Source organism: Phalangium opilio, unplaced genomic scaffold (genome assembly GCF_054372755.1).
Source record: "Phalangium opilio isolate 3A_F unplaced genomic scaffold, DU_Popi_V2 ptg000019l_1, whole genome shotgun sequence".
Taxonomy (NCBI): Eukaryota; Metazoa; Arthropoda; class Arachnida; order Opiliones; family Phalangiidae; genus Phalangium; species Phalangium opilio.
In genome coordinates, this window is record NW_028324152.1 from 728,504 (window position 1) to 750,684 (window position 22,181).

The following is a 22,181-nucleotide window of genomic DNA, read 5'->3' on the forward strand; positions in this document are numbered from 1 at the left end:
GCCGTGATAAAATCGTAGAGAAAAGCCACGGCGTAAGATATGGTCTCGAAACCATTTTCCAAAAATATAAGTAGCGATTTAATATGAAATTTCATCTCTGATATTAATTCCTACTTATCTTTTCACAGAGAAAACTTTGTATTTGCTTATTTGCCATAAACAAGATATCTTTCCAATAAACCTTAATAACGTCGTAGCGATATGGTGTGTCGTGCCGAATGAAATTTATTATATTTTAAATTCTGAATCCTAGGCCTAGAAAAATATAGGAAAAGAAAAGTGTACGGGGAGAAAGCAGCCTCAACTAAACTAAAACCATTAGAGAGCGAACGATTAAGGTTTTCTGTTTGTTAGTCACCCAAGAAAATAACTAAGCTTAATTATGCAAAATTCAACCAATAGAGGAAAGAGTTCTTGAAAATTTTAATACTAAACTACGTTAGATTGGTTTTATGGCCATGAAAGATATTGAATCAGAATCATTATGCAAATGACATGTTGAAACATTAATAGAAACCTAATTACCGCTATAAGAAAATAACACATAGCTCCCTATATATAATTTTTTTATGTTATCTGTAATTTTCCTCTTTTTAATTTTTTTTACGAATGGGTTTTCCTTCGTTTGAATTTTCTCGCAAGCCGTTTTCACGGAAAGGGTTCATTAATCGTCTAAATTTTTGCTAGGTGTGGTTTTTACCTCTCCGAGTGACGTATGTCACGGAGAGGTTCTGTAACGATCGTGTGTGTCTGTCTGTTTGTGTGTCTGTTGTTACACCCACGTGACCGCGTTCGCAGTTTCCAAATCGGAGCAAACGTGTTCGCCATTTCCGAACTGCATTCACAATCACGGAAATGGCACCTCTATTTGAGTTCTCACACCACCATCTTCTGGTCTTTGTCCATCCCACACGGACACCAGTCTGTACTTACTGACTTCTAATCACCACCATCTTCTGGTCTTCGTCCATTCCACTTGGACACCAGTCTGTACATACTGGCTTCTAATCACCACCACCTTTTGGTCTTTGTCCATCCCACTTGGACACCAGTCTGTGTCCACCAAAGGCTTTCGCAATTGCGGTTGTTCTTGCTTTTAACTGTAGTTCGACACCCTTATATACTACCTATTTGAGTAAGACGAAGCAACCGGCGTATGCTTCATTTCAAACGCCAATATTAGTCAAGCCTCTCAAGAATGTTTAATTGTTCTTTATCAAAACGATGTAACGCTCAATTAGGCGAACAGCTAACGAAGAAAATATTTAATATTAATTATATTTATTTTAATATTTTTAACTCAAAATTAATACGGAAAGAGTTAAAAAGCAGTCTATGTTTTTGTCTGTATGTGTCTGTCCATTGTTACACTAGTGCGTCGCGTTAGCAGTTAGCCTTGTGTTGATGTGTTAACAAATCATACAGAACCTTAATATTCCCTTTTTCCATAATATAAAGTGAATATGTGCAAGCATTTTTCGTAATTATGATGCATTTAGTACTTTTGTAGCTTTAAAGCTCTGTTTCATTTCGATATTCCAAAGATTTTTTTAATATTGTTATTTGAAATGACTGTTTATATAATACTTAAGCTTTACTACATCCGTATATAGAATAATCCTTGTTTTAGTAATTTCATGTAGAAAACTAAGGCCTAGACTCCGGCTGGTATATCAAGTATTATCCGCAATAGGCTTAGTGAAACAAAGAGTAAATAATTGAGACCTGAGGTGAAGTAAGCTTTGGGCTTTGATTTTCGTGTCTGAAATGAAGAGACATCAACGGTTCAGAGTGAGCCGAAAGTTAAATTCACTTTTAAATAATCAGGTTAAGATATTATAATAGAAGAAAAGATCATGGTGGCAATTAGATTAGTAAAAGGGCTAATGGTAAAAGGGTAGTAGCTACAGACTTATTATTTACGGTGCGCATTGACTATTAGTGCGTCTAGCTACAATTTAGCTTTGGTGTTATTTAACGTTAACATTCAAGTTGGCAAAGTTGGCAAACTAAGAATATTGTTGAGGTGAGACGAGACGATATTGTTTACACTGCAAACCAGTTGTGAATGTAGCTATCAGAATATAGGGTAAACAGCTGAAGAGTAGACTTCATTTCCTGTTCTTTTCCCCATTGACTGATTTCCCTGTGTCCAAGATTTATCCTTATTGGATGTAAAATGTCGTCTGCTTTACTGTATATTCGCTATGTTTGGAATACTGCTTCAATATTTCGTAAATTTTTACTTCAAGTTGGGAAAACCAAAATATTACCTCTCCGTGTCGAGAAGATTATATAACCTTAAGTATCCAATGAAAACGTCGACCTTTTTTGCCCTCATCCTTTCCCGCGCTTTGCGCTTCCGCATTTCATCCTTGCTCTCAACATTATCTTCCTCCATTTTACATACAAAAATCAAATACTCACAAAAAGAAGCGGCAAAAACCTGCTGGCTCTTTACAACCACTTAATTTGACTTAATATCCAATCTCCAACAACAATAATATACCAGTAGTTTAATTGACAACCTACTAGCATCGAAATTCTCATTAAGAATGGCTCCCGCGGATAAAAAAGGGCAATTTTCAACTAGGTGGGCGTTATCTCATTAGATTTGAAAAATATCCGAAATTTTCCGTTTCATCACAACTGAGCGCTCGTTTAATCGCTGTGGCAACTTAACAGCATTGCAGGCCTCGAATAGTACAAGTCTGCGAGGAATTGGGTCACATATTCTAGTAAACGAAGATAAGTATTTTTTAAAATAATAGATGCTTTATAATCATTTCTTTAAACTGAAATTATTTTATATCTTTCACTTCAGTCATTCAATTTTGTTCTCTTATCATTTACTTTTTCTAGTCTTTGTTCACTTACACATTTTTGTTTATTAATATTGGTAAGTAGCTTTTGCGTGACCAAAACGCGTATGTTTTAAGAGAAAAGTCTGAAAATTAAATAACGGATGGATATTTAATTTGCTCTCATTCTTTTGTGTAGTAATAATTTTTTTCACTTATTAATTTTTTTGTACAAAAAGAGAAAAAAGGTCGAAAAACCAAGTCAATGAAGACACGTCAATGTAAGGGTAAAAACACTAAATAATCCTCCAAAGACGAACCAGGAAGAAATGTGTCAAAAATAGACGTGGCGTTGAACGGCGACCGCGATTTGTTGAATTAAAAACTCGACAGCGCGTTTTTCTCCAGAGAGGTTGCGAATGCGGCGCCCGATGTCATGGACCAACATGAGTCCCTCCCTTCCAAATGACCCCATAGTTTCGATGGCCACCGCCGTAAACATAAAACGGTTCTCCAGCGACGAATATTTCGCTCTCTTCTTACTCTCAGACTGTGACGCGGCCCAGAGAAAGGCTGATGCTGAGGAGGCTAGGTATGAAGGCGCGAGACGGTCAGTGCATGTGAAATCCCAAACGAGAGATTTCCCGCCGACCAGGGGACTAACGACAACCCGTCCGGGCGCTTTCCGCCGTCCATGGACCACCCCGGTGGTTCCAGTATGGAGGGCACCTCGGCCGAACGCAAGGCACATTTCAGGAGATCATTCACAGCGCCGTGTCATGACAAACGCCCCGCGCTTCTCTTGCAGCTTAAACCATGGGTACCGCGCGACTCAACCTTGGAGCCACACTTACAAGTGTGCGAGACGCATATCTCGGCGCCTAACCGTAGGCCAACCGCGATACGAAAAGAGGCATCATCGAGGAGTGTGCCAAGCGAAGAAGAAGGAAGCGCGTTCAACCAGGCCCCGGATTCCTTAGAGGCAATAGATGTCCACCTAGCCTTATCCTGGGCATCCAACGGTAAGTCAAGTTAAGACTTGTGTGAGTTCGCGACCATTGGACGCTCCCACTCACGTTGTACACCCCGAAGGACCTCAGGAGGAAAATCCTGATGGGATAAGTCACGCCAACTGGCAAGGCCTTCCTCGCACGACGGGTCACTGACGCCCTTTAACGCTAACGGCAAGATGTCTTCTACCAGCTCAGCTACACTGAAACTGGAGGCCAGAAAAGCTGGCAACGACAGCTTAGATGCATGGCGAATTCCGAAACCTCTCATTCTTATATTGAAACTATATCAAATAACAGTAATATTATTATAAGCTTGTAAAAATATCATTGAATGTTTGATTCAAGGTTAAATTAAACATTAATAGTTCCTTAATCACTATTTAGAGCCTTTAAATCGTTAGGAATTGAATTTCCTCCTCCTGTGGTTGTGTTTGCGAGGATAACGTACAATTTACCTATTGAGAGAAGAATTTCGTTCTAATTGCGGGTTAAAAACAACCCTAGGGAAAACATATTTCTTTCTTGAGGATTCCGATCAAGAAGCAGTTTCAGTTTAGCTCTTGGCCATATTAGAGGGAAGGTGAAATGGAAAATCAATTGATTTTTTTATCGATTCTTGTACTAGTTATATGACCAATTTGCATAGTGAAACATCATAGAAATAACACGGAATGATTTTAAAGTTTAAATTAGTTTGAAATTTAATGGGGCGCGATTCATCTGCACAGTGATATTTTTTTGCATCAATCTTTATGATATTTTTCCGGAAATTGAAACGCTTAGGTAGTATCTTTAAAAACTCTCTCTATTCAAATTTGTTTTTTTCTCAATATAATCAGCGCGCAATAAATGAACAAGTATCACGTTAGAAGCCATTTTGAATTTTTGTGGCAAAAATATCGGGAAAACTTATTATAACGTTCGTGATAAAGCTGTAAAGCCTGGTTTCTACTTGGCGAAAATGGGGCGAAACTTCAACGCGAATTGATCAGCACGATAAAATTAAGCCAATTTTTGAGATTCGCTGGCAAAAAATCGTATACTCGCGGAACCAAGAGACTTATCCTATTTTTTAGTCGAGGCGAAAAGGGAAACAAATTCGTCCTTGAAACAACCAATCAAAACCCGGATTCACAGTTTTGTGATGCCTCTTCTCTTTTGCTCAGTATCGTCTGTCGATCATTTTGGTTTTATTTTTAGCCTACTAGTCCTGTACTACGGTTAAAGGTGTTTTAGCACAACACAAATATACAATCGTGAGGAATATCGGTTACGATATAGGTAAAATTTACGTTTACAGGATCCAAATTAATATTCAGATAGTTCAATATTTCTTTTCTTCAAGAAAATTGCGGTCACCTCTCATTTCCGGAAAGAGATTTTTGAAATAGCCTTGCTCACGTATTTTTAACGAAAAAATTTCCTTACTACCTAACCCAAATACGTCAAGTTTTCGGAGCAATAAATCTATGTATTCTGTAAATTAGCGTTACTAAACGTTAAATTCAGTCTACGGACATTTTCATTATTTATTTGGTTTGGGTTTTTTCACTTTTAAGCCGCAAGAAAATAATTAAGCTTAACGTGAACCTAAAATCTCGCGCACGATCTCTCGAAATTCACACTGAATGGGAACGGCGGCTCTAGCGAATAAATAATCGTCGAGAAGTTTCAGTCGGCGAAAGGGTATTTCTCGTGCTTTTTTTCACCAAATGGGAACCAGGCTTAACGCTAGCAATCGGATGCCGATACGACATCCCTGACGTCCGGCGTTATGATAATTGGTGATATCGTAGTGCCGACACGTGAATCGCATTTTTTAAAATTTAACGCAAAGTGATAGGAAGTTTTCTTGTGTTAAAGTCATAACGCATGCCTGCTGAATCGCACCCCCATGGAAAATTTTAAATTTAGAACGTCCGATCAATCGCGTAACGCCCTGGCTTTTTATTGAAGAGAGGGTGAAGTAGAAAATCAAGTGATTTTTTATCGATTTTTCTACTAATTATAAGACCAATCTGCATAGTCAAACATCCAGGAAATACTTCCGAATGATTTTAAAATTCAAATTAGGTTCAGATTTTAAGGATAATTTTAAAGAAGGTCCTCCGGCCAATCGCGTAACGTCCTGCCTTTTTATTAACAAAATTCTCGTGGCATGTTACGTGTTGAATTAAGTTTATCACGAGATTTGATAAAATTCGCGCGCGACGTGATAATCATGGCGCGAGACATGGAGCGTGCCACGAGAAATTTGTTAATAAAAAGGCAAGGCATTACGCGATTGGTCGGAGGACCTTCTTTAAAATTATTCTTAAAATCTGAACCTAATTTGAATTTTAAAATCATTCGGAAGTATTTCCTGAATGTTTGACTATGCAGACTGGTCTTATAATTAGTAGAAAAATCGATAAAAAATCACTTGACTTTCTACTTCACCCTCCCTTTAACAAAATTCTCATGGCAAGTAACATGCCGAATGAAATTTAACGCAAGATTTGATAAAATTTGCGCGCGACGTGACAATCGGGCGCGAGACGTGGAGCGTGCCACGAGAATTTTGTTAACAAGAAGGTAAGGTGTTACGCGATCCTTTAAATCTGAACCTAAATTGAATTTTAAAATCATTCGGAAGTATTTCATTCATGTTTCACTGCGCAGACTGGTCTTATAATTAGTTGAAGAATCGATAAAAAATCACTTGATTTTCTTTTTTACCCTCTCTTTAATCGAAATCTAATACCCTGTCTCAAAATTCCGCGACACGTTAATGCGTCGCCACACGGTGTTTCGGTGAAAGCTGACTCTAGCCGAAAGGCATTTCTAATGATTATAAATTTAAAAAAAACTTTATTTAAAATCGCGTTGTTTCAAGTTACAGCGGTGTCGCTAGGCTTTTTTCAAAAAAGGGATAGATGTAATTTTTGAAGTTTGAATGGAGAACAGAGTTATGTGGGCGCGCGTCAAAGTCCCGGACCCCCTTCCCCGTGACGGAGGGGTGGGTATGAAAGAAGAGGCGGTCATAGCGACAGAGGTAAAACGGAATTACGTATTTTTCGTCGTCCCCGTCAGCAACGTCATCTAAACGTAGTTTAAGTGAGCCAATAAGATAATTTAAACTTTTCGTTACGTGTTGGAGGGAGGGGCTCTTTACTGGGCGGTGAGTCGGAGTGCAGTAAATACTAACCGTTCTCCATTCCCGCTTCTAAAGTTAAATCTATCCCTGTTCAAACTTAGCGCCCTCAAAATAATCCATGAACCATAACAAAAACTGCTCGCATTCCCTTAAAATTTTGTATCAATGTACAAAGAACATTTTTATAGATTCGTTAAGTTTGTTCTTTGTAGATGGGCAAAAACAAAACATATAAATGAACGAAAAACCAAAAAATTGAGACCATTTAACAGATCTTTTTCTGTAAAGGTTTGTGTATCTTTAAAATACGAATAATTTCACTTTGACACAAATTTTCGGATATTTCTTAAGGTTTACACATATTCCAATGAGCCAATTAAGCAAAATTTTGTAATTAATTCTTATAACTTTCAAATAGTTGGCTCAGATTAAGCTCCCCCACACCCCCCCCCCCACAAATTTCAAACCCTAGCGAGTAGCGACGCTACTGATGATTGAATTAGTGGGAAAAAAAGCAAAATTCCGAAACTTGTAAAAGGCAAAGTTGGTTAGGTTGAAGCTGGTGAAAACGAAAGTTGAACGGTGTAATTGCTTCTGTATGCGGTGACTGGTTTTATCTCGACTCTGAAAAATAAGCGATGTTTCGTATTGTTCAAAAATCTCGTTCATAATTAAAAACGTGAGACGAGGATGCCATTGTAATAGAAAGGAATGTTTTTATTTACTAACAGACATTTCTCGGTGTAATTATTTTGTTGAAAAGTATGTGAACTAGTTGAAAAGGTTAGTTGCTATTTACTAAGTGTAATTGAAAATGGAATCAGTATTCCTAGATATTAGATAAGCTATAAGAAAATTATTTCTGAACCTTAAAATATGAACTAGTTGAAAGGTTACTTGCTATTTATTAAAGCATAGCTTAGGCTCCAGTGGATCCCATATAAGGGGAATTTCCTCCTGAACTCCAGGTTTGGCTTAGCAAAGGCTAGTGGGCGGGATTTATACATGCACGTACAAATCCCGCCCACAAATGCCTCTAGCTTTTCCAAGTCAAAACTGGAGTTCGTAAAGAAAGTCAACTTGTAGGGGATCCACTGGAGCCGCGCTCTGCTTTAAGTATAATTGATAACGGAATTGGTAATCCTGTGATAAGCAATAAGGCCGCTCTGATTGTGACACGTAGAAGTTAGTTCGGTTGGAGAATTAGTGATGTTTAGCAGTATTAATTTAAATTCCAAATGGCTTTTAATAAACTATTTTTAGACTTTTAAATGTTACCTCGGCTTATAAATCTATCGTGTCACTCGAACGAAAACCGATAGTTAAAAAGCTTTGGGTGTTATACAAGCTTATCACACTAGAAACCACACGGAGTAATATAAAATGCTCTTTGCCTTAATATTAAATCCTTCTATGCTCAGTTTGATAGCATTTCCGGTTTTATTTTTATCTCTAAACATATTCTTATGATTTTGCTTTGCATAGCCAGTAAGATTTTTTCAGTTTAGATTTTATTTAATCATTCTATAGTTGGATAAAATTTCTGTTTTAATAATCTTTAAACATTTTGTTTTGCATAGCCTGTAAAATTTCTCAGTTTAATTAGATTTTTTCAATTAATTCATTAATTGATAACTTTGCCGTTTTTTATCATTAAACATCTTGTTTTGCAAAGTCAGTAATATTCTTTTTGTCAATATCTAAGCTAGTTTTTATTTCATTTTTCTATAGTTTGATAACCTTTATAAAAATTTGTCTTTGCATGGTCAGTATGTTTTTTCTTTTTATTTCGATTATTTTTATTATATGTTTAGTTTCAAAACATTTTCAGTATTATTTTATATTCAATTTTTTTTCATTTGCATAATCAATAAGAAATTTCTGTTAACTTGAAGATTTTATCAAGGATAGACTTAATGTTAGAAGTAGGAATGGAGAACGGTTAGTTTTTACTTCTGTTCGCCTCATTGCGCAGTATAGAGCCCCTACCTCCAAAACGTAACGAAAAGTTTGAAATATCTTATTGGCTCATTTAAACTTCGTTTTGTTGACGTTGCTGACGGGGACGGCCAAAAAACGTAATTTTTTAACCCCCCCCTTCATTCTCGGGGAAGTAGTCCGGGACTTTGACGCGCGCCCACATTACTCTGTCCCTTCTTCTAAAATTAAATCTATCCCTGATTTATTTAATATTTCTATAGTTTGATAACAGTCCCGTTTTATTTTAACTTTAAACATTTTGTTTGCATAGCCAGTAAGAATTGCCTGTTTATTTCGAGTTCTAATTTAATATTACCATAAGTTTATCATGCCTCTAAGTACACAAATATGGGTTACAACTGGGCATCTTCCACTGGCTACTATGACGTCGAACTCGTATAGCGCTAAGATCCGAAGAGAGAAAATTTTGAAATTCCGGTCGCGGTGCAGCCACCAAGCGGTCGAGACGATTACTAAATAAGGCACGTGAAAAAAATCATCCTATGGAATAAAGGAGATTTTTACGTTTCGTATAGGCAGGCATTGGGCGGAACGAATTTTAATTAAGCAACCCCAAAATCCCTCTCTCTCTCATGAGATGGAGGCGTTTTCAGTCCTGAAACATTCAAAAAAGGATAAAAGAAACGCTAGGCTAGGCAGTACAACCTGCGGAAAGTTCAACGTCTTGAAGAAGTAGAGTTGACAGAAGGATCGAAAGTTCGTCCTTAAGAAGATTTTCCTGGACTTGGCAGAGTCAAACGCGAAACAAAGATACAATTGGAGCCAGGAGCGACGCCGTATGCAGTTGCTATCCCACGACGTTGCCTCAAAGAGTCAACCAATCGCCACGAACCACTGAAACTCTCCAATTTGCCGGAACGTCCATGGCATACCTTCTCAATGGATATGTTGCACCGTGCCGGAAAGCACTATTTGGTAATCATTGATCAGTATTCCAAATTTATCGAAGCAGCCCCGATAGAAGACCAAACTACCGAAACCGTCATCAACATAACTAAAGAGGTTTTCGCACGGCATGGCATCCCGGAAATAGTTCGAAGTGACAACGGCACAAATTTGTCAGCCACCAGGACGAGGGAGTTTGCTGATTATGCAAAAGCATTTGGATTCAAATCGATCACAAGCAGCCCCAAGTACCCCCCAAAGCAATGGATTTGCGGAAGCAGCGGTGAAGACCGTGAAAAATCTTCGCAAGAAAGCTGAAGATCTATCACAAGGACTTCTAGCGTACAGATCCACTCCAATGACAAACGGATTCAGTCCCGCACAGCTACTAATGAACCGACGGTTAAGAACCAGGCTCCCGACGACGTCCATATCAGTGAGACCACATATCCCTCCGCAAGCAGTTGTACGAGCGAAGGCACAATCCCACCAACAAGCCCAAAAACGAAATTTTGACTGTCACCATGGAGTGAAAGAACTGCCCGAATTGCAACCTGGAGACAGGGTATGGATAATAGATATGCGAAGAGAAGGGACAATTATAAGTAAAGCAGAGGAACCAAGGTCTTATATAATTGAGACAACGAACGGCAACTTGCGAAGGAATCGTTTCCATCTAATCACCTTACCAGGTAGAAGAACAAATAATATATCGTCTTCGCTAAGTCCTCAGGTTTCTGACATTGGTCCAGAAGACATGATAAGCCCGAAATCAAAGTCTACCATCCGGAATCCTGTCATACCTAGTAGCATTACGGAACGTCTTCCATCAGTCAACAGCAAAAGGAACAGAGACGTCCTTCAAACGAGACACAGACCACGTAGAACAGATGAAACAGACGACATCCCCAGCCAGGACCGTTCTGACAATGTGAAACTTGCAGCCACTCAACAACAATCAGCAATCAGGGATGAAATACGCAATTACGGCACAAAAATAAGAAGCGGTCGCATATCAAAACCAATAGTTAGATTCGGACAAATGGACCCAAGGAATAATCGAACATAGATCAAGAAAAGGGGATGTGACGTTATGTCTATTATTGATCTATTGTTTTATCTAATGTTTCATCTGTAAAAAAGTAACCTTACGATGTTGTATAAATAGCCATGTTTTTAATCTAAAAGCACGCATTCCTAGTTCAGTTTTCATGTAGACAATAAAGACTATTTTATACTATTTATTTACGTGCACTCAATCAAGTAACAAAACAGTCACTGAACGATTACTATCCTAAAATCTGAAACAAAGAAAAGCAAAGCTATATCTGACGCAGGAATCAGAGTGGTGTGAATGGGTCTTTGCCTTTAGCGATAGCGAACCCATCCCCACTGTTCGGGATAAAATAGTTTCCTTGCTATTGTTGACTTAATATTTCCATTAAAAACTCTCAACGTATTTGTAAGATGTTTATTATCTGTCATTACTTTAAACCCTGCCTTATCATAACCACATCCAGTTACAGCATGTAAATGAAAGAAGTTTTCTCTGAACCTTTTTTTCTCAAATGCCTCCATTTGGGATTCTCTTCTTGGTGTCGTTTTGGTTTCAGATTTAAGAATGAAGACGTTCCAATTCGGGTGTGATAGTCTAGCAAAATAACCAAGCGATTCTGCTACTACAACAGCAGGGAAACCTTTTAAAACGCGAAGAATGGGGATGGGTTCGCAATCCCTAATCCTAAGTCAAGACCAACGTTTAATACTCATTATCTGTAACTGCGGAACCTCTTGTGTAAAGAACTGTGGATGTAGACGATCCGAATTAGTTTGCTCAGCATTGCGTGGACATTGTCGCTGTACTAGCTGTGATGGATAAGAGCAAAAGGGCTTCTTGTGGCGGAGGGGGCCCGAGTTCGGTGTGCCAGTTCGGGAGTTGCGTGGGTTCGCCCTTGGTTCAGACCGTTCCTTGCCTCGTTACCAGAAGGTTTTGCTCGGCGGCTTCGCCCCCGCCCAGGTGTTGCCTTAATTGGCTCACCCCGCTATTGACAACCCTCTGTGGGTCGCGGGTAAATTGTTCCGGTCGTGTGGCACTGATGTGCTTGGAGGAAATCCTCCTTCCCCTTGAGCCTCTTGCTGCCTTAATTCTTCCCTGTCACCGAACACCTTCTCAAGGGGCGTTTGTCGGGGCCGCTTGCCGATCCTGTGTGCCTTGGCGGAGTTTCTGCACTTTCAATTTGGAATATGATGAGTCCCCAGCCAGGCGCTGCGCCTATTCAAGGCCTCTGACATGCAATTATTGTGAAAAAAATTCAGGCTGACGAGATGAATATGAACGAACTGGTAGAGATTTGTCTTAAATCTAATCTTTAACAGCACGAGAATGTAAAAACCCCCATAATCAACATGTTGAGAAATACAGCTTTGAATAACATTTCTTTCTCTCAGATTTTAGGGTAATAATTTTCGAGTGGCCATTTTTAAAGATGGCGTCGATAATATCGACTTGGAGATGGCTATTTTTTGGTGTTTATTACGTTAATGAAAATCATCTACTCAACCTAGGAATTGCGAAAAGATTTATATGTTTGAAATATATTTAGTATTTCTAGCAGTCATTTTCCAAGATGGAGTCCAAACTATCAGTAGCACGTCTTCAATATTCAATAATGATGTTTAGACGGTCTTCAATATAATTTTTACCAATTTTCATAATTTATGAATAATATACTGTATCTAAATGACATTCCCGGCGGCCATTTTCCAACATGGCGGCCAAATCATCTGATGAAGGGCTTCAATATTTTACTATGAGGTTTACACAGCTCTGATTATAATATCTATCAATTTTCATAATTTTCCAACAACATGGTGAAATATACTGTACCTAGCATTCACGGCGGCCATTTTCCAATATGGCGACCAAACTATCTAACACAGAGCTGTAAAATTTTTCTATGATGCTCATGTGGTGCTATTCATAATGTGTACCAATTTTCATAATTTTTGAAGAAGAAAGTGGAATACATTGTAACTGGCATTCCCGGCGGCCATTTTCCAAGATGGCGCCGAAAGCTCGCGTTCTACAGCAGAGGACTTTTAGTATATTTTTTGTTGGGTCGAAAATAACACATGTACCAATCTTTATGTTCAAATGTTCTAGGTCAAACCCTAAAAGTCCTGGGCTTCTGGCCTTTTGGTGAAAACTGTAACTGTTCACCAGTACCTTCCACCAATAAACATAATACTTGTAAACAGAACGGAATTGGTTGATCTCTACATTTAAGTACTTAATAAATAAGTAGAAATCCTCGCGCTCTCATTTGCATTTTCCAGCTCGATAAAATAAACTTTAAATGATTATTCCTTGATCTCTTTAATTGTTCATGCTAATTTTATTACTTTTTTTTATTTTTTTTTTATTTTATGCAGTCGGTTTACGAGTGCATTAAAAAGACATTGAGATGACCAACAACTATACTATCAGAATTGTACAAAAGGGCTTCGTCCGTAATGGTTGAGTCACCTTCGGCAATGCACTAACCAAAAACCTGTTGAAAATAAATTTAATTTTTCCTTTAAAGCAATATTCAAGGCGCTGTAAACTACGGCAAATCTTACATCGGATATACACAATCAGAGAGTAAGGATGACGGTATAGAACAGGTTTTACCCCCCTTCCTTCCCCCCTTCAGGGGGGAGGGGTAAAACCTGTTCTATACCGACACCCGGGGGTTGGGGGGATTGATGACGTCACGTGATGGTGTTGGCAGGGGGGAGGAATTGGGGGGGGATTGATGTCGTCACGTGATGTTCTTGGCGGGAAATTTGAATTGTTGAGCCACCTGGTGGTGGTTTTCTTGATGACGTCACAGCTTATTTTTGATGACGTCAAGTGGCTGGTACCTGTAGGGATAGGCTTATGCTATTGTAGATCCTGGTAGGCTTATCCTATGGTTGATCCTGAAAGATATGCTTATGCTAGGCTTATTATTATTACAATCAGATTTTAAATCAAAAAACATTTAATTAGCGTGATAATAACATACATAATTAAGATAAATTAATAATAAATTAGTTAAATATTTAAAAAACCTCCTTAAACTTGATTCAAGCCGTATCTGAAGATTTTTTCTATACCGGACTAATAAAGCGTCGTTGGTAGGAAGTCGAACCCTGAAATGGAAACTCAAATGTTGTTGGAACAACACAGAGCTGGACGCATTACCAACAGGCAACCACACGGTTTGTTGATAAGCTCCTTTTACACTTTTTTAGTCGCCGTATATGATTTTGAAATTGTTTAGCAATTTTCATATCGTTAATTTTTCGATTTGCGGTAAAAGCTTTTAGGAAAGCTTTCGTACTTTTCTTTTTACTTCTATGAATAAGATAGAGGGCGCTATACTGCCCGCATACGCTACTTTCTAACCTCTGAAGTTGTCGCTTACCAAAAGGCCATTTTCTGCAGTTTAAAGATAAAAAAATCTTCTTATACTAGGCAGAAATGGTGGTAAACCGTAGCTATCGAAATAATACCCTACACGAGCTCCATCTATAAAGACCGATACCCAGTGAGACCCCTTTTCATAGTGTTGATCTAAATTTATAATTAACGATGCGGGATATCTGGTAACCTTAGGTAACCTATTTGACGCGAAAACACCCAAAAAGTTGGGCGTATCTGATAAAGCGAGAATCAAGTCTCCGGTGGTAGTTGCTGACATTTATAATAATCTACAATTACGTTTCTATTTTTATCGATTTGAATCATGCTTTGAAATTCGGCGTATACAACGCAGACTGCGGCTTCGGGCAAAGGTTTAGCGAATCCCATGTCCAATCTTAATTGTCCTTGCTTAACGGGGTTCCAGTGGTTTGTTTCGCTAGCCGATAGGTCCGGTGTCAGATCAAAAGCGTAGAGAGTTAACCCGTTGGCAAACTCGTTGGGAGTAATATCGTTACCGTCGTCTTTATAATGAATACCGGTACCCGCAAACAATGTTTGATATGCTTGTATATACAAGTTTTTACCGAAATCAGGAGTCAACGGTTTCGAAGGTATTTGTTCGTTATCGAGGTACAGAGACAAAAAATTTAAATCGTAAGTTTCAAAGTTAAAGGGATTCAGAGCGTAACTCCCCTTGAACGCCGCGTTGGAGACTATTCCCGTACTGACGCGATTAGGCTGAGGGCCTAGATATATATTGTTAAAACTCTCGGTGCTACTTCCGGTAGAGATAGTTTTAGATTTAAGTTCGGTGCGCGTAAAATTATATTTGGCAGTACCGTTATTAAGCGCGGCTTCATGCGCTAACAATATTTTAGGACTGAGTTTAACTTTACGTACCGCTAGTGATGCGTCTAGTATCTTGACTTTACAGTTATTGAGAGTGGCTGTTTTTTGGCACATTATGGCAAACTCGTCCTTGTTGCGAGTAAACACGACTTTAAGGTCCACCCCGTTTAAGAGATATTCGGGAATATTAAACACGTCACTAAACACGGGTGTAAAAAATTCAATCACGGCCGATTTAGCAGTTTTAGCCATTCGAGCGACGAAACCTTTATTTGAAAAGTCGTCGAACTTTCCTGTTTCGTCCTTTTCCCATCCGGCCATCATAAGGTGAGATGTTTTGGCCGCGGGTCCGTAATTTGAGACAGTTTCGATAAAAGAAGTGAAGGCGTAGTTTTGAGCGGCTGAAGAAACTCGGGTATTGTTCAAGAAAACATCACAAGTTCTCCACAATATCCAACGTTGTTCACGAAAGCTACCACTGCGGCATCGGCAAGATGACTTCCATCTTCGTTGGTGATTTTGAGTTTGTTGTAATGCATGGTGTGGGCTACATCGATGTAGCTATCTCCATTGCCCGAGATCAGGTATTCCAGGGTAGAGCTATCACCAATGGCCGCCAAGGGTTTTGCCCATACACATTGAGCATGTTCGACACTAGTTTGAATCGGCACAGGAGCAAAAATATCCAATTCACTCTTAAGAGCTTGGAGAGAAAACATGATTTTTTTCAGGAGCTAAATATATCGCGTGGCGTCTGCTTTGAATGACGGTGATAAACTGACAGGCGTTTAACTTTGCGTCTCTTTATCTTTAATCCTGAACCTTGCTGAGCAGCAGTCATGTTCTCATAAGTTTCCTGCAATCTCTTTTTCGCGGCTTTTTTCACATTCTGACCTTGCATTACGTCACCAAGAATCTTTTGTCCCGTACTAATGGCTCTAGGTGCCAAATACTTTGCACCTCTAATTAATAAGGGGCGTGCCCATCTAAATAACCCTTTCAGGGCGCTCCCTATCCCGTGGGGGGGGGGTCCCGACAAATACTTTTGACACCCCTCCACCCCCTACCTGATCTAAATAATACCTCCTATACTCGCAACGAGACTAATGTTTGGGGTTTTGGCATGGTCTAAAGTGTAGTTTACGTTCCAAACTCGAATGACGCGGCTTGGCCTAAACTATTCCTTATATCAATGTCTATAGTATCAAAGTAACGTTCAGCAACTTTAACGTAATGGGGAGAGTTAAATGATTTAGTTATAGTCGAACCGTGAGGTTTTTTGCTGTCTACGCCTACTATACGAAGTAGCGGGGCTACCGTATCGCCTATAAATTCATTAGCTACTATATCGGAATAAATAAACAATTGGTCGGGACTATAATAATTTAAATTAGCGGGAACAGAGCTTCTGTACGATTGGCTGGTGTTATCTGAAGGGCAAGAGAAAGACGTACTTTGGCCGTTTGGGGTTTTAAATCCTAATATCCTTTTCAAAGTGGGAGAAAGAGCCAAGATACCGTTAGGTTGAATAGTTAAAGAAATGTAATCAGAGAGGGGATCCGAATCAAATTTAAACTTTGAACCGTATTGAAAGCCGCTTAATCCGGAAGCTATTTGTTTAAGGAGGGCTTCAAATGATTTGTAATAACCCCCGGGAACTATAAAGGCCTCGGCTTTAACAATAGGCTGTGATTTTCCGTCCCGCCTTTCTCACTGGGTATGTTAAAAAGGACATTGGGCACAAAACTTCTACTAGAGCAACCTCCCAGTCATCCCCGATCAGCTCTATAGCCTGGGGCAACTTGGTAGTGTAAGAAGAGATCTTGTTGTTGTCATAAATTTTCATGCTAGCGTTGCTTGGTAGCGTTAGGTAAAAGGGAGAGTGCATCTTTAGCCGGAATCCAACAATTCATAGAAGAGGGATAGCCTAACCACTTTGCAAAGAGCTCCTTTGTCCTCTCCTAGTCCGCTTGCGAATAACTTTCTCGATCTTGTATGTCTCGGGTCTAGCTACCGACTGAAGTTCCATCCCGTAAAACACCCCATTTATTGGTTCCCCGTTTAAATCTTCTAGTTTGAATACCGGAGGGCGTCTCTCTATTTTTCCCACTATTTTAAAAACCTCTATTGTGTAAGTTCGCTCGTACCCTTTTTCAAAAATCATCTTATTCCTACTTACTCGGACGTATTCGCCCACCTTTAATTTTTTCCCGTAAACTTTCTTTTCGCTAAAGTACTTTCCGTAAACATTTTTAAAAACCTGAAGGACATTGGTGCCAGTAACTTCCAAAGGAGTCGTTTTTATCGCGGAATGCACCGAGTTATTGTAAGCATTTACCAGGTCATCTAGAACATCTATATATCTATTGGTATTCTTTTCTGTAAAATACCTGTACATGCGTGACTTTAAAGTTTGATTTAATCTTTCTACCATACACGCTTTTATATCGTCATTCTCAGTTGTAAAAAATATAACCCCTTTCTCCTTCAAGTATCCTTGTAATTGGGAATTTCTAAATTCGGTACCTTTATCCGTTTGTAGCTTCCTAGGAACCTTTCTCTAAAGACAGACTTAAAAGCCTCAACCGTTTCAACACCGCTTTTTGATTTTAAAGAGTACGGCCCAAGCTCTTCTGCTAAAGCAATCTATTACGGTTAATATGTATTTGTACCCGTCGTTGTACTGACTCAAAGAACGCATGTCGTTCAAATCCGCCTGATATTGATCCCGTATATTAGTTACAACCACCTTGTTTCTTTTAAACTTTCTAAAAACTCTCTTATGTAAAGTGTACGCGTCTTTTCCCTTTAACCAATCTGGTACTTGTTTCTTACTAATCCGCTTTAATTTTACTGCTAAATATAATTTTTCAGCACCCCCGAAACTGGCGGGGTGGGAAGGGTTAAAGTAGATACCTTCTAAAATTTTGGAGATTTTACGTACGCTGCCCATTTCGGAGACTCGGTTTTAAGTTTTTAGCTGCTGCGTTGACACTAACTTTGGGAGCTCTAGTTCTTTTGATTTTAATTTGTTGGGGTATTGTATACGCGGCTAGAGAGGAAAAACTAGAAAGTAGGTTTGTAAATTCGTAAAAACCTCTAGGTTTTGGGTCTTTGTTAGAGGAAGGCTTGACAAATTCTAAAGCTATATCTCTAATATTCGAGCCGGGTATTATTGCATCACCAACTATAACTTCCCCACTATCTGTCCACCTAAGCTTTTCAGGGGTAGTGGACATCTGATCAACGATACTTTGTACATGCCCTATATATTTAAGGGGGATATCGTCTAACCAAGCCAAGTTATAATAGTTGGATGTCGGTTGCGGGACCGTGGGTATAGGTTGCCTAGCGATAATATGTAAATTATTATATCTTTGTAGAGTCTGTTCGTATAAGCGCCATTTTGAAGCTTCGTCTAAATCTTTACGAGCTAAAATAACATTCATTTCATTGTCCAATTCCGAAACTACTTGTTATTGGAGGTGGGGAAAGGGGTCGTTTTTAAAGGCAGAGCTAGGGACAAGGACCATTTTCTGAGCGTACTGCATTTTACTGACTACCTCCTGTTATGGCGCCGATAATAGAGGAAACGAGAGGGAAAAGGAAAGAAAAGAAACTACCACCCTCCTGAACTAGTATATCACGTATTGTTTTCCAAGATATTCTCTTATTAGCATTTTTTTTAAGTTTTGCGGAATGCCTAGCTAATCTAGCTTTTTGACTTTTATTTAATTTAACGTTACCGTGTAAAGTATTTTCAACACACTCTGCGATTGCGTCAATTAAGGGTTTCTTGGCGTTACGTAATATGATCCTACGTTGTTCTCGAAGGGATTTGGCAATAACGGAGAGCATATTTCTTTGCGACCGAACGGCATAAGGCATAGTGACTAAATGAAGAGATGGTTAAACACCCATCTACTATTATAATTATTTGGGAATGTAAACTTCAAAAGGGTTGTCGGGAAATATTCCAGTCCTAAGTCTATGATTCTCGGGGCATCTTTGGTGTAGATCGAATAATAAATATCCGAAAGGTAAACTAGTAGCGTCACGGTAGGCGTCGACAGCGAAACGCCATTTACCTGCAAACATTTGTCTAGCTATTATGGAACTTTGCAATTTGTCTCTAGGAGATTTCATAAGAATAAGATAATGAGCGTTCAAAGAAACATCTCTAGAGTCTTTGGATCGATGGAATACGTTTTGGACGATATAAATTACGCTCAAGTTGCGATGATGCGTTCCCTTGGTAAAAAGAGACCCAACTTCTCCTTTGTTCTCGGTCATCAAGTCATCAATGATTAAAAGGCAAGGCTTACCGCCTGTATACTCTGATGAATCTGGCATACCTTGTTTGAAAACCACAAATTTTCTCAAACTTTCGAAAAAAGGTTGCCATTCACCGTAGAACCAATGTATTTCGCTTATATTAGGGGAAAACATGGCTTCCCTGTTCTCTAATATTTTTAAAACTAATTGAGTTTTCCCGCTTTGAGACGGGCCTGCTATCACCATGTTAAAAGGATGATAGAAAGGATACATGACCTTACACTTTGACTTTCAACGAACGAATGAGCTAAAGATTGTAAAGTGTTTGTATATATATATATAGATGAGATCGACTCGTAAAATGAACAATTGCAATTTCGAAAATACATGGGGGGTAAAAAATTGTATTATGTTAATTACAATAAGAATACAAACTTTTATTGATTTACGTTTTTTTAAGTATCATTATAAATAAATGTCTGATTGAGCTAAATTTATGGTCCCCTTTATATATGTTTCTGCTTAGTGCAGATTTTGAAAATGTATAACAGTTTCTTAACATTCTTAATTAAAATGAAGACTGAAGGAACAGATATTAATCAAAAATGTCTTGATTAGAATCAAGACCTAAAAAGTATCGATAAGACTGAGGTTATCACTTGTCTGAAGGTTCAGATATTAATTTTTCTTTTTAATTGAAACTTAAATGCATGCTTAAGAAAAAACAACGGTCCATTACCGTTTTCCGTTGAAATAAAATATTTTATTGGTAATCAATTTCAAAAATTTACTTATCTCGGCTTTTCGACCACAATTCCATTCCCCGAAAACATTTTATCATTACATTAATATACTTTTGGGAGATAACGTGTCAAAGAAACCTATAAAACAATAAAAAACTGTAATAGCGGTCTGTTTAGCCATGACAAGAACCTTTTAAAAGTTTCAAGCACTATATAACCCTTTCGAGACTAACAGGACCTGAGCAAACTATAGCTTAACCTGCTACTAGTACGACCAGGGAGAATTTATGTAAACTGGAGTTGAAATTTCATCATGTGCGACCTCGGCCTTGAAACTCTCCCATAGTCCCAGTGTGTGTAGAACATAATTTTTTCGCTGTTATCTGCCAAAATCAATCTTTCTTGGTAGTGCCGCCTCCTCACTTGAATTTTTCATGATATATTAAGGTTTGAACGAACAAAATTCTCGAATACCATTTTCACTACCATGTCCCTCTGCTAACTTGAAGCAAACTTTCCGCTCTTTTTGCTGCTCATTACCGGTGCCATTCCCTTGACTTTCTGTTCGTTATAACTACTATCATGAGTTTATTTAATTCAAACCAAAATATAAAAAAAAAATTGGATTTTTTTCCTTTTGTGCTACTTAGAATTTACAAATGTTGTCCGTGCCACATCAAATAGTCTCTAACCATAGTTAGAAACTAGAGAAATTGGGCAGTAACACTGATCAAGCCCTGAACTATGAGAAAGAACAATACGACGGTTGAATAAAATATACTTGATATTACATCATTTTGCAAAACCGCGAGTAAAAATCTTACTGTCCCTATTGAATTTGGCGCCATTGGTTTTAGAATAATTAAAATGTTCCACTGCGAAGCGTGCCGGTCACGAATGGGGATGTAACGTCTTTTGGAACCTTTTAAAATGCAAAACCATACACGTACTCTCCCAAAAGTAATTAATGTAATGATAAAATGCTTTCGGGGAATGGAATTGTGGTCGAAAAGCCGAGATAAGTAAATTTTGGAAATTGATGACCAGTAAAATAATTTATTTCAACGGAAAACGGTAATGGAACGTTGTTTTTTCTTAAGCATGCATTTAAGTTTCAATTAAAAAGAAAAATTAATATCTGATCCTTCAGACAAGTGATAACCTCAGTCTTATCGATACTTTTTAGGTCTTGATTCTAATCAAGACATTTTTGATTAATCTTATTTGACCCTCCAAAATAATATGCCTTTTCCAAAATATTTTGTTGTTTATCTTCATTGACAAGGTATGTGACCGAGAGCAATACAAAGGCTATAGATCTTGCATAACGGAGAAATGAAGTAGTCTAAGCCCGCCTGCAAAAGCAGAGGGAAGACCTCATTGGGTCCCGGACACTTGTAGGGCTCAAAATCATTGACAGCCCAACGAAGCCTAGGAATCATAACAACCCAGTCCTCCCTCTTTGCCCTGTGCGGAACAGGAAAGAGAGTGTCAGGTCTTGTTGGTTTGATTAAAGTAGAGTCTGGATAATGGACCCCCAGCATATGCTTGAGAGTCTTAGCCCCAAACTTAGTGTACACACTCTCCTGCAACTTAATAGTATCAAGTCGATGTGAATTATCATGCGCGAGAATCTTCATGACCTTTGCAGTAGCCGTGACACTAGAGACTTGCTCGCAGAAGGTTCTCCAAAAGTCCCTCTTGGCAGCTCTAATGTTCCTGTTGTAGGTATTAACATTTATTTTTGGTATTAAGAGACTGTCTATAGCTAGCCCAGTCTCCCGTACTGGCAATCTCCCGTATTAAAAAGCCTTTAAGTACATTTCCGAAACCGGCTAAGATCCGCATTCCACCAAGGAACAAGCCTCGAGCGGTTTAAGGTCTAAAGTGGAGAGTTTCGGCGATAGGACTTAATGATAGAGAACTGAAGGACACCAACCGCCCTCTCAATATCCTTAGGTGAAGTTAGCTTAGGGGTATGACCGCCCCCTGTGGCGTAGGAGTAAGTCTTCCCTATAGCCGGCCCAA